Genomic DNA, 12,859 nt, shown 5'->3' with positions numbered 1-12,859 from the left:
ATGAGAATAATTTTATACTGAATTATGTCTCTAACTTGATATAACGTACGATATTAGTGTGCAACGTAGAATATCGTAAGATAATCCTAGTCGTTGGAAAATATTTTATCCCGGGTAGATGTATAGATTGACAGCGATGAAAATTTGCCAGAAAGGTAAATGATGTGATTTCGATAATTATAACCACTAGATGTAGGATTTTTCTTCGTTTAAGAGGATTTTTTTTTCGTACTCGATTCGTTTATTGGATCGTTATTTAAATAAAAATTTATTTTGCGAGGTAGATTGGATTTAGTATTTGCGAATGTAAATATGTAAATTTAAGAACGATACATGAAAAAAACTGTTCCTGGATAGATAAATTATTTAGCTGGATGTACAAGTCAAACAAGTTATTAATTTGAAAGGATAATATTGATATTAGACGCGTGTTCAGAGCCCATGTATCGATCAATCGATAATCACAGAAGAGTCGAGTCAGATTTAGGAGTTGTTTTCTCGTAAAACCGTCAAGTTATAAACTTTGATAAAGAACAGGAATATCCTCGTTATCGATTTCTAATTAGCTCGAAAATTAAATATAAAATGTGACGTGTCTTTTCTTTCGTATGAAAATGAGGTGATGCTGGTATCGAGGTCGATTGTCTTATTTTATATTCTACTTTAAAAGTATCTTTGCAATTTCTCGGTTAATTCCATTTTGTAGCTCCGACGAGGTTTAGCTCGCGACTAAATCCTTAATCTCTCATTGCGTACCAACCAATTAATAATTTGAAGTAATAGCTGAGTGCAAATTTTCAGATAACAGTATCATAAAACTGGCTTAATACAGTCAAATCTTCCTCCTAAAGATTTGGAAAATTTTACAAAAATTCCTCTCCAAAAAATTAATAAACTTTGGGATTTTCTTCCATTTCATTAATATATTATATTGTATAATATACTATAACATATTATATAATATCATACTCATGAATATATTTAAAGAAAAACACATTGATTTATTATTGACATTTCCTCGATTGAAGAAAAATGATTTACCTCGATATTCTATATTTAATATTTGATTATAAATCAAAATTCGAAGTCAATTTGCGTCGATATTCTCTTTTACTATATCTGTATCTAATTTAAAATATCATAATTCAAAGCTCAGTGATATTAAAAATCGCTCCATTTCCGATTCTGAGCTTTGAAATAATCACTGAAGTGGAAATAGATCGTACAACGATTGTCTATAACATACACAACGTCAAAAAATGTGTTCAAACATGATATTTCCATTTATCGATAGATCCCCAAGAAGACAATCGTCTGAACCCGTTGAAAATATCCACTGCATCTTGATACGATCGATGCATAAATTTCAAAGTCAGTGAAATTTGTAGCAGACGAGGATTCGGAAAGATCGGAGCCCGGGAAAGGAGAAAATTCTGGGAAAATCGGTGGCCCCCTTACGAGCATCGGATATTCCTCATCGTCGTACCCTCGATATGAAAACGAACGATCGGACAGAGAAAGAACGGCGTATGGACGTGGAAAATGAAAATGGACGCGTTTTTCAGAGAACATCAGGGATGTATATTGGATCTGGAGCACATTGACGAGACGAGGGTTCTGATACGGCGGGATTTTTTGTTTTCGGGGCCACGAACGAGCCTGCTGGAATTTCACAAGCGAAGGGATCGTCCGAATAATTGTCGATTCCTTTTGTTCTTCTCTTCGTTAGATGTGTGATGGAATGATGATAGATAAATTTGGTGTCGAGATTCACCTTCCTGTTCGTTTTCAGATTTACCCAACGTACAGAACATTTTAGCTATTTCCTTTCCTTTTTTTTTTTTTTGTTTTTGTTTCTCTTTTTCTCTCTTTCTTTTTGCCAAAATTATTTTCGTATTTCGTTAGATACGAAAATTTGGTTAACTTCAAAGTACGATAATTTAACTATACGATTGCTGGTAAAGGAATTTGCAGGAATATTATTCTTCGTGATACGAGTAACGTTTGAAGATTATCGTTCTATAGAAAAGACTGACGTAAATGACAAACATCTGTGCGTGTACATACAAATAGGAAGCTGTATAAACATTCGCGATAGGATACTTCTCGTACGACTACAAAAGTTTGATACTGTAGGAATTGAAGGTAGAAGCTGGCAGAAAATGCTTCTTCACTGCAAGATAAAGATACGTACGTGTAGCTCTGCAGCCTCTGTATTATAGTTTCTACCATCGTATATTATTGCGTTCCTTCATAAAGGAAAAGGATCCATCTGGAAAGAACGAAAGTCTCTTGGAAATCCATCAAAGAACATGGTCTTCGAACCCTTCACCCTCTTTCATCCCTTCTGGTCCCAAGTTCAAACAACGAGTCACAAATCGTTTCGCGGGGCAATTTACACTCGAGAAACATGGTACTTACACGAGGTATGACGAGCCGCTGTGACAGAGGAATATTTTAACGTTGCGCGAGGGAGGATTTGGAAGAGAGGCCAGGCTACTTGAAAACGTCGATGGCCCCGTATCGCAAAGACGTCATCGCGGGCATTAGAAGGCTCGAATCGACGTGTCGTGCACTCGAAAGCCAGCAGATCCTCGAGAGCCCTCTCGAAGGGCCAGCACTTTGGGAGAATTTCACGAAACAACCGGCCCACTGTACTTTCGCCTCTCTCCCCTTTCTTACTTTAGAGGGGAGAGCCAGACTTTTGTTGCTTGTATCTTCGCTGCTCGACCAATTCGCTCGAATATTTGCCCGTTGGATTAAGGCGTCGTGGCTCCTTCGAGATCGTCTGATTCTTCGAAAATTGTCGACCGGTTCGGACCCTCTCTTCTTTTAGATTTCATCGTAGATTTGTCTGATACTGTTGTTGAAATTGTAAGATTGTTAATTCTCGAGTGTTGAAGCAAACAAAATTGTGCATCTATTATTTCCTTGTAAAACAAAAGAAACTCTTGGTACAACTTGACAGTACCATGGATTGTATAGGTGATGAATATTTTAAGAATATTTTATGTCAGAGATTGGTTAATTTTTGGAGAATTTAATTCTATTTTTGTTTTGTTTTAATTCTACTTCTCTGTTTTAACCGTAGGAACGTCGAATTACATTTGTCGTAGAAAATATGCTACATGAACATATTTTAAAATTAATTAATCTGGGCTGGTATGTTGAAATCACTTGTATCTCGAGGATAATAATCGACGATTATGTTAAATAAGATACGATGTGATAAAGGGCGAATAACTTGTAGAAAAGTCTCAACTAAAGATACTTTGCTTCATTTCACTTCGACTCTACAACTCTTATGCAGTTTATCGTTAGCGCATAAATCACATTAAATCGTATCGTAGGCAGAACTATGGAAGAATGATAGAATTTTTCGGACACCTTTACATCGAGGCTTGCTTCTGTTGGCTTTTTATCGACGACTACTTCTCTGTATATGCTAAGTGCTTCTTCGTCCTAGCCAGGAAGAGTCCTTTTAGGTTCATTTATCTTCTCTATGTTCTGGTAAATTGGGGAAGCAGGCTGCTCGGGAATTCGAACTTCTCATTGCAACCTGTAACCCTTTCTGTAGATAAAAGGTGAATATAACTGTGCGATAAAATTGTTGAACACAAGTTGTAAATTCCAGGGTTGCTAGCAACGTTCCAAAGACAAACAAACGCTGGAGATCCCAAAGACTAGCAAACATTGGAAATTCCTAGCAATAACAAAATTTCCAAGTTCCAAAGAGCAGCAAAAATGGCAAATTCCAAAGAATAACGAAACTTCCCAATTCCAGAAAGTAGCAAAAATCCCAAACATTAATAGACTTTCTAAGTTCCAAAAAATTAACCACCATCTTTCGATTAAAAACTCCAAATGGCAACACCTAGAAATTCCAAAGAATAGCAAAAGATTGCAAAGCGTAATAAAACATCCAAAGAGTAATAAGAGTGAAAAATACCAACCACCAAACCCCTCGAATCAATCGCTTACGTTTCTTCGCTCACCCCTTTCACACGCAAACCCAATCAACTAAAGCACCTTCGACCTACCAATCGCCGTTTGAAAAACTCGTTGCACAGCACCTTCGCCTACAAAGCAACGTTGGAAATTATAAACGCAATTATCCTGCAGCCGACTGGATACAGTAATTCCACGGTTAGGAAACGTCGGCTGGGTGGCTCGTATTTCTCCGTCACGTTCAAGGGATGAAGCCCGAGGGGGATGAGAATCTCGCAGACGATTCCTCGTTTTACGTTTGCAGCCGGTCCCCTGGCTGCGCATCGGCTCTCGTCTGGATGCACGGGAGAGGATCTAGCCGGCGGGAAAGGAAATAAAGGCGAGCCACGGGGATGAGGAAGAACGGGGGTTTCGGTACGGCGATGGTGCTCACAGAGAGCCACCCCTTTCGAACAGGTCTCGCGCTGAGTGCGCTGGTAAAACAGCCCCTTAAAATGGTTTTACTGCCGTGCACGGGGCGCAACGACGTCTAGACGGCAGGGCAGTAAAGTTTGACCTACTCACCCCCGACCACTAACCGGAAGGAGGGCGTCAGCCGGTTCTCTCTTCATCCCCTGCGCCGTCAGCGTCCCTTAATCTGGCCGCGTTTTCTTGCGGACCTTGAAAACTGGGCCAAAGGGTTTGCAAGCTTCGCCGCTCCCTCGCGTACGACGGTTTCTATGGTGCGTTGCAGTCATTCAACGAGGCGTTCTTTGATAACGCGGGGGTGAAACGTCCCATTGGGGACGATTGTACGAGTCTATACGCAGGGTTAGTGGCAGGGCTGGATTTTCCCGTAATACGTGGAACGACGAGTGAAACAGTCTTTTTTTTTCCATTGAAAAGGTTTATCGAAAGTGCAGGTCGTAAGAGCGTGTTTGAATTTTCCTTCGAGTATTATATACAGTGACTCGCAAGAATAAATGTAGATGTCTTCGCGCATTCGTTAAGGCTGTTTACGGCGAGTAAATAATTTTGCATCGGTCATTCTTTTCTCTGACGTATCGTATTTAACGAGATGTTCCTTCTCAGCGTTGCAGTGAAACGTTCGATTGCATTTTATCGGCCTTGCATCGACAGAGTTGCTGTCAAAGTAGCATCCCCAAGTTGATGGAGTGTGGAATCTGCGAGTGAAACATTTTTTATTTCGCTAATATGAGTTGCAACGAAGTTCTTAAGAGAATATAAAAATACACGTGCTTGAATATTTTTATGAGCGATTCGCTCGAGTAACAAGTTCGTCCATTATTTACTAATGCAATGAACGTTGTAAAAATTGTCCAGAGAGCATGAAGATACATGTATCTGAATGTTTATGAAGGATGCATATTCATAGAGATATGAAAAGAATAAATTATTCCTCCATTATACATACAGATAGATGTTATAAGAAAGTAAATACCTAAAGCTTGATACGCTTGTTTGAGAAAACATGAACCAACTTATCGCTCGATCTAACGCGTACGGTGGTTCATCGAGGTATTCAGACATTCGTAGACGCCGTTGTACATTCATCGAAGTTTGTTTTTTATTATGAGTGTCCAAATACGTTGGTGAACCACTGTATACCGTAAGAAGACAGGCGATAAAGAGACGATTCACGATGGATTCGCTGAATTTTTCGTGTCTTTGTTTCGGGTTTGAAATCGAGTGATTAGTTGTACGGTTGTTACATATGCGTTCGGACTCGTGAAATGAAATTCGATGGTTAATAGTGGATGAACGCTGTAGGAAATGAAGCGGTGTATCGAAATGAACAATAGCGGTACACGCCGCGCACAAATCCGGGTGTAGTAATCAAACTTTTTTAATATCCTGTGGAGAATCGAACAGCAAGGTCCTAGGAAAATAGAAAGAAAAAAGAAAATTTTTTTCCCCCCCGATATTTTTGCGCGTCAGAGTTACACTGGAATAATATTTGCCGCTCCATCGACGTTCAAATTTCATTTTATCTCGACGTTTCTTGCACATCTTCCGGCACGATACGAGCATAATATTTGGGAAAACATATTGTTTAAAGAGGATGGAAAAAGAGTAACGGGTATGTACATATGTCGTAGTTGATCTTCTTTTACTTCCGTTCGCCAGCACCGATCGAAACAATTTTCTCTTCTCGTTTCATGGAAAATATTTTAGAAATAACATCGCTTTATTGAAAAATCAAGCAGAATATTTGAACTAATTTCTTTGCGGAGTAGATTTACACTGGTTTACAAAACATCGTCTACCTTTTATTTCAACTGTTTACTTTTTATTCTATTCGGATATGTTTTCTTTTCGTCATGTAAGATGCTTTAATGGCGCCATTCAACGTATTTAGTAAATCAGATAATACTATACAATTATTCATTGTAAAACATAATCTAAAAAGAGATAAAACTGATGACTTCCCGAGATATCTAACTTGATATTTGACATCTGTTGGAGACTGAGAAACATCCAACTCTCACTTACATGGTATCACTTTTCAGTTCTCAAAATATTCTAATGAAATCGTGCATTATTGTACATAGTTTAGAGCTTAGCTTGCAGTACCAAGGATTTCCCGGAAAAATCTTAGCGGCTGTTCAACAGGTAAATTATTAAGAACGTCGCATACATCAAACGTTTACAACAGCTCAGATTTAACCTAAGCACCGGGTACTATCATTGGCAAAATAATTATGAATTCGGAAATTATTGTCATAAATTTTGTTCCAGAAATTTTTTCTATAGTTTTTCGCGTTTTCCATTCGGTCATTACACTTTCCACTGACCGATTTTAATATTGTACGGCATAGCCCTACAAAACAAATTTGGTCACACCAATCTTTCTATTAATTAATTTTTCATTTATCGTTCACTACACAACTGAAAATGAAAAAATCGAAACTGTGCTGGCGTAAAAATTACTGGCTACAGAAAAAATCTGCTTACAAATTGGAGTTCAGGGTAGGAAAATACATAAGGATCAGCGCAAAAGTTTGTTAACCAGCGTTATTAGCGTTCGAAGGGTTGGAGATAAATTTAAGGATCACGTGGACCAGATAACAGGGAAATTACGAGATCCTCTTTAACCGAACCATAACCGTCCCTCAGACGGCACATCTCGGACCTTGAAAACTGGGGCAAAAGGCTGCTTTCACCCCCTACGCCAAGAGCAGAGGGTCGTAACATCGTAGGGGTGCTCGACCCTTCAAGGAATTCCACTTTGAACCGCTGCTGTCTTTATTGGAAAATAGATTACAGACAGATTCACGATCTCTTCCCTCTTTTTCTACCCTCCCCCATATACATAGTTTTCCGACGGTCGTTACTGAAAAATTCATCGCCGATTTCTACGAAAAATCAAATTTTCCTTCGATATAATCGGATCATTCGGTGTTTTCGATAAATTTGCCGGATGAAAATGGAAATCGGGATTGCAATTTGCGCAAACGTTTGTTCGACGAATGATCGCCACGTAATGAAACGGTGGAAGAATTGTCGGTGGTTGAATTATTGAAAATTCATGAGTTTCGTGTGTTTCCGATCACTGAAATTTACGTAGTTGCAAATTTTTCATGCTTCTCATCGCTAAACGAGTCATTTATCAATGTGGAGCGGTCGTGACGCTTAATTTCAACGAAAATTAATCGAAATCTAATAAACCCGTTGACGCTTGTATTTTCTAATCGAAATAATCAAACGTAATAATAAAATCCGCAGGGGGTAGTTAATTTAACTACACGGGCTTAGCGAACCCGCGGACCCCAGCTACGTCCATCGATGAAAAATAATTGGTAGTCACATGATATGTCACATTTTCTCGCTGTTATCCTTGGAAAAAAAATTATTTCCAATTTCATTCTCAGGACTAGTTCGTTGATTTTGTTCAAAATTATTATTAAAAATTATTGGCTCGGTCTATAGATCATTTGAGATCTTCCTGTTGTTGAATATTTATAGAAAAATAAAGATATTTAAAACATTGATACTAGAAAATTGGTAATGGAACGTGAGAATTGTCAGGATGGGAGAACTGCCTTCTACCCTGCCCTGAATGAATCCTTCGCAGTTCCTTAACCTCCGTACCATTGACCTTCGGTACAACTGGGCTAGAGGGTTCTTTTACCCTCGACGCACTTTGCGGTGGGTCGTAACGTCGAAGGGTTGTTCGACCCTTTGTGGAATTTCGCTTCAGACGTCTGACGATGTTTCCATCGGATTACGACTTAAAGGGAATCTCCGTCGAAATTCAAACGAACCGCCGCCAACTCGAGGAATTCTCCCTTTGACCGTCAGCTCTTGTTACGTTCTATAGATCCGTGAAACAATCGTCCGCCACTGTTCCCTGGAATTATAGAAATGACTATTGTACCTGCTGAATATTTAATCCAACGATACTTTGATTTTTTAAAAAAATATTCACGAGGTATAATTAAATTTCGTAATTTAACGATTAACAAGCATTAACGTGTAATAGTTGTTGTAGTGAGTAAGTGAAATAATTGTTTGAATAATTAAGAAGATGTGAATGTATTTTAAAATTAACAGATGAATTGTCGAAATATAGTTAGGATAATATTAAATTAGATTGCGGGAAAATATTTCGACAAACTGTAAAAAATATATGAAATGATGAAAGTGAGGTAAATATCATTTGCAAAAAATTTTTCAGCTTTGCTGTTACCACACGGATATCGAGTATGCGATTTGACGCGTAAAAAATTACATTTCTGAAAATTATTTAAAAAACGGTTCTTCTGAAATACGTTCAATGTCCGGTTACGTCGCTCTCCAAATTAAAATATTTCGACGGTAGGGAAAAATTATGGAAAATTTCTCGACGAAAAAATAGAAACTTCCAGGACACGGTGAAAAGTACATGATAAAGATATCTCTGAAATTTTGCGAAAAAGCTGAGTGTTTTTAAACATCACAAAGGTGGCCAACCCCTTAAAAATCATACAAGAAATAACCTAGAAAATCCAAAGGAACAAAAATGTATAATTTTCCTTTTCTCTTGCTCGTCAAAGTGATTCTACGAAAATTTGACTGATTCTTAGAAAGAGGCAAAGATAATCAACCCCTTAAGATAATATTCGTTTCGCTCCCTTGCAAACAAAAAATTCATTGTTCGTTACAACGAAATATTCCAAAATTAATCGATCAATTGTCAAGACAAAATAGTGAAAAGAGAAATAATCGCTGCTCTCTTTCGCGAGTCTTCGCGAACGCTGCTAACACGGGGCCGCCTGCAGCCCGTCAAGGAGTACGCGAAAGATTTGTTGAAAAAGTGCAATTAGAAGCGATGGTTCCGTCGAAGACAGGATTTTAACTTCTACCCTGCCCCAAGCCGACGATTTTAATAATCTCTCTAAATTAATTATGAAACAGGCTCGCCTGCCTTCTCTCTCTTTCGCTGACTGCTCCACGCTATTCGTCGTGTAACGAGCCTCGGGTAAAAATAGGGCCTAAAAGGGCTGCTGCTCGTTGCTGTACAGGGAAACGAAACTCGAGAACTTTCGCCCTTGAGATTACATAAGCCGGAAAACTCGGTCAAACGGAAAGTTGGACCTAAAGGGAGTAGTCACGTGGCCTTTTTTGAAAACCGCCGGCTAGAGTATGCCCACCACAGTTTGCAGAATATCCGTACAGCCAGAGGAGAAAGAGTAAGAGAGGCGAGCAGAGAACGAGAGAGAGCAAGAGAGAGAGAGAGAGGGAGAGAGTTGTGAAGTGTCTATGGACCTTTTAACGTTAATTGCAAATTCACCCTCTTTCTCGATCTCTCCCATTTACCACCCGTTTCTCTCTTTCCTTTACTTTTTCAGCGACAGTTTTTTTTCCTCTTCTCTGTTCCTCATTCGCCCTCTTTTCACAGGCGTGCGCGCACGCGAATCGCCGCGATGTAAACGAAAAATTACGCCCTCAGCCGTTTTTCCGCTGCTCTCGAGGCGGCGCGCGGCTTTTCATTTTTCCGCTGCGCTCGAAAAATTTAAACGAGCCGCGCTACGCGCGCGGATCCCCTTTGAACGGCCGCGTAATTACTACGGTTCTACCCCTTCTGATTCCGATCGTAAATCTAAGATCCTCGACCGTGCGGTGAAGAGCGCGGGCAAAAATAGGGCTGGTTCAACAACCACGGCCCGTTTAATTGCGCGAATTACGCTGAAGCCCGGCCGACCGCGCGGATCCTGGCAATTTCAGTTTCACGCAGCTCGCCCCGTCACTTATTACACGCGTTCCACGCTACACTCTACGATTTTCCCTCTCCTCGTTTCGTTTTCCTCGCCGCAGCCCTCTCGTCCAACGCGTTGAATCGTGGCGAATCGATTGGGTCACCGATCGATTTCCATCCTCATCGTTTTCACAATCTGATCTTTCTTGACGTTTAACGCAATCTCGTTCGATTGGGAATTTTAGGATTTTGTAAGAAGAGTAAACGCGGATCAGATTGAGGCTACGTTTCTTGCGTCGTTACTTGTAATATCTTCTAATCATTCGCGAACATACAAATGAAATTTGATGGAAAACTTGATACTGGATGCGTGAGTATAATTTAATACGCGTCTGGATGTGTTTAGATTGGTTCAACAAGTTATTTTCGCTTTCAATTACGTTATATTAAAATTCATCAGTTTGATCATAAGACGACGTTAAACCTCAGAAAATCAAGAAAAATGTATCCACCACTCCTACTATCTTCTTCTAGTACCACCAGGATACTAAAATACTTCAAACTTTTGTTATTAGAACAAACGAGTAAGAAATTATCTAACCCATTCCAAAATTCTTGACAAATTATTCGGTGAGAAATCATGAACGCTGTACAGAATATGAGAAAATGTCCTACTCGAATCGATACGGCACGCCAAAAATGATCGATCGTTTTCAGTCGATCGTTTCACTGTTCGCAACTCGCGTTTTCAATTCCGACGAGACTCGTCTTCCCTTCTTCGACCGTTGTTTCTCAGTCTGGCACGGTTCCCTTCAACACGTGGTGACCGGCTTCGCGAAGACTCACGCTCTCCACGAGGAAGCCCGTCCTTCATGCGTGGGTGTGTTTATTCCAACGAATACACATGTACGTATACACTGTATCATGAATAAGGTGGATGTGTACGTGTGAAAGAGATAGAGTTACACGCCGACAGGCCAGTAGAAGTGCAGCAGTGGGTCGACTTGCGTTTTAACATTTTAACCCCGGCGCGACTACTTGTACGAGTCGATTTAATGGCGACGTAGGAGAAGCCGCCGGACGAGTGGAACCATGTGTTCCCTTTGAGGCACCGCGCTTGTTCCGTTCGGCTATTTTATACGAGGCCTCTCCCGCCTGGCTGCATGTGATATAAATGAACGTTTTGTCGGCGCAGCGTCCGGTTTCCCGCAGGAACAGCCTGTCCCAACTGGACGATTTCTCGAGTAATTTCGTAGGTATCGAGAGGATCCGTTGATGTTTCGTTTCTTGACGAGGAAATTCGTTTGATACTCCGTTTCTCGTCGTTGAAGTTCGTTCGAGTATTCGCCAAGAAATTTCAGTCGGCAATTTTCAGTTTCACTGTTATAAATGTTTCAAACGTTTCGCGTAACGAAAAATTGTATAATTCAGTAGAGATATCGCTAGGTATCCGAGGACATTTCTTTCCAACAGCCTGCTTCAACCGGACGATTTTTTGAGCATTTTTGATTTTCAGCAGGTGCCGAGTAGCTCCGTCGATGTTTCGCTTCTGGGCGAAGAAATTTGTTTGATATTCCGCTTCTCCTCGTTGAAATTCGTTCGGGTACTCGGCAGGAGATCTCTTTGAAAGGAATTTTGATTTTTATTGACAAATGTTTGAAACATTTCACGTAACCAAGAATTGTATAATTTAGTAGAGATATTGATAGGTATCCGAGGAATTTTTTACATTTTTTCAAACGACCTGCTCCGGTCGGACGATTTTCAAAGTTTGCGTACTGTACGCGCAGCGCGGCATTTGAACGAGGATTCGGGACAAAAATCAAAATTCACGTGCCACGTTCGCAGGCCACGTTCTCACGTTGCTCGCGAGGAAATTTCAGTCTTGAAAATCTTCGCCAGCAATTCGTACTCTCACCGAAGGATCTTCGAAGATTTTACTTCACCGATATATAGTCCATAATCTGTACATCGGAAACATCAGCAAGTATCGCGCGCTTCGCTTAAATAACTTCATTTTTCAAACTTAACTCCGTTTCGTTTCTTCTTTTTCCTCTTATCTTCTAACTCGAGATATTTCCATACAAATTACTAAAAAATAATCCTCTGTGCAAACTGCGGACTTCGGATAGAAAGAGAAAAGCGCGACACCGGCGACATGCGACGTTGAACGACGGCCAAGCGTTTGCACGTTAAGCACGACGATGACATAACGCTTATAAATATCCGGCGGTGGTAATGAATTTTATATAGACACGGCTATGGGCCGCACAGGTGCTTTATTACCCAAGAAACTTTACAGCTGTCTAGCCGGGATAAGAAGAGGTGGCTGGCTGCGCGGAATGGTCGCGGGCTGCTCGCGGAAAACTCATAAAACCGCTCGTCTGCAGCCTGCATCTAAAACTTCCAATCTCCTGTAGCCTCCTAAAGTGCCGTTACGAGAGGGAATCGCGTTCCTGGACTTGATATTCATTTAATTCTCGCCCCGAACTGAACATCATTTTCTCCGAGACTCGAGTGCCACTTTTTTTTTCCTTCTTCTGCTATACATACACATGTAGGTACTTCATCGTATTAAGTTCGTGCGTATGAAATATATCTGTTTCTCAGAACGTTTCAGTTTGATGGGACAATGCTATTTATTCAATCGTTTTCTTTTGTTTTTTTCACGTTGATTATCGAGCACGTTAAGGAAGATGAAATTAGTCGCGAGCCACGAATGCGGATTAACAA

General features: G+C 40.2%; 1 protein-coding gene across 6 annotated transcripts in view; it reads left to right on the top strand.

Moving 5' to 3' along the window:
• Positions 1-12,859, top strand: part of LOC117241912 (zinc finger protein rotund-like) — a 240,008-nt gene that overhangs the window by 97,434 nt on the left and 129,715 nt on the right. The window lies entirely within an intron of this gene.

This window comes from Bombus vosnesenskii, unplaced genomic scaffold (genome assembly GCF_011952255.1).
Source record: "Bombus vosnesenskii isolate JDL3184/JDL3185 unplaced genomic scaffold, Bvos_JDL3184-5_v1.1 scf7180000013265, whole genome shotgun sequence".
NCBI lineage: Eukaryota > Metazoa > Arthropoda > Insecta > Hymenoptera > Apidae > Bombus > Bombus vosnesenskii.
Note: the sequence above shows the minus strand (reverse complement) of the source record. Positions and strands in the feature narration are given on the sequence as shown.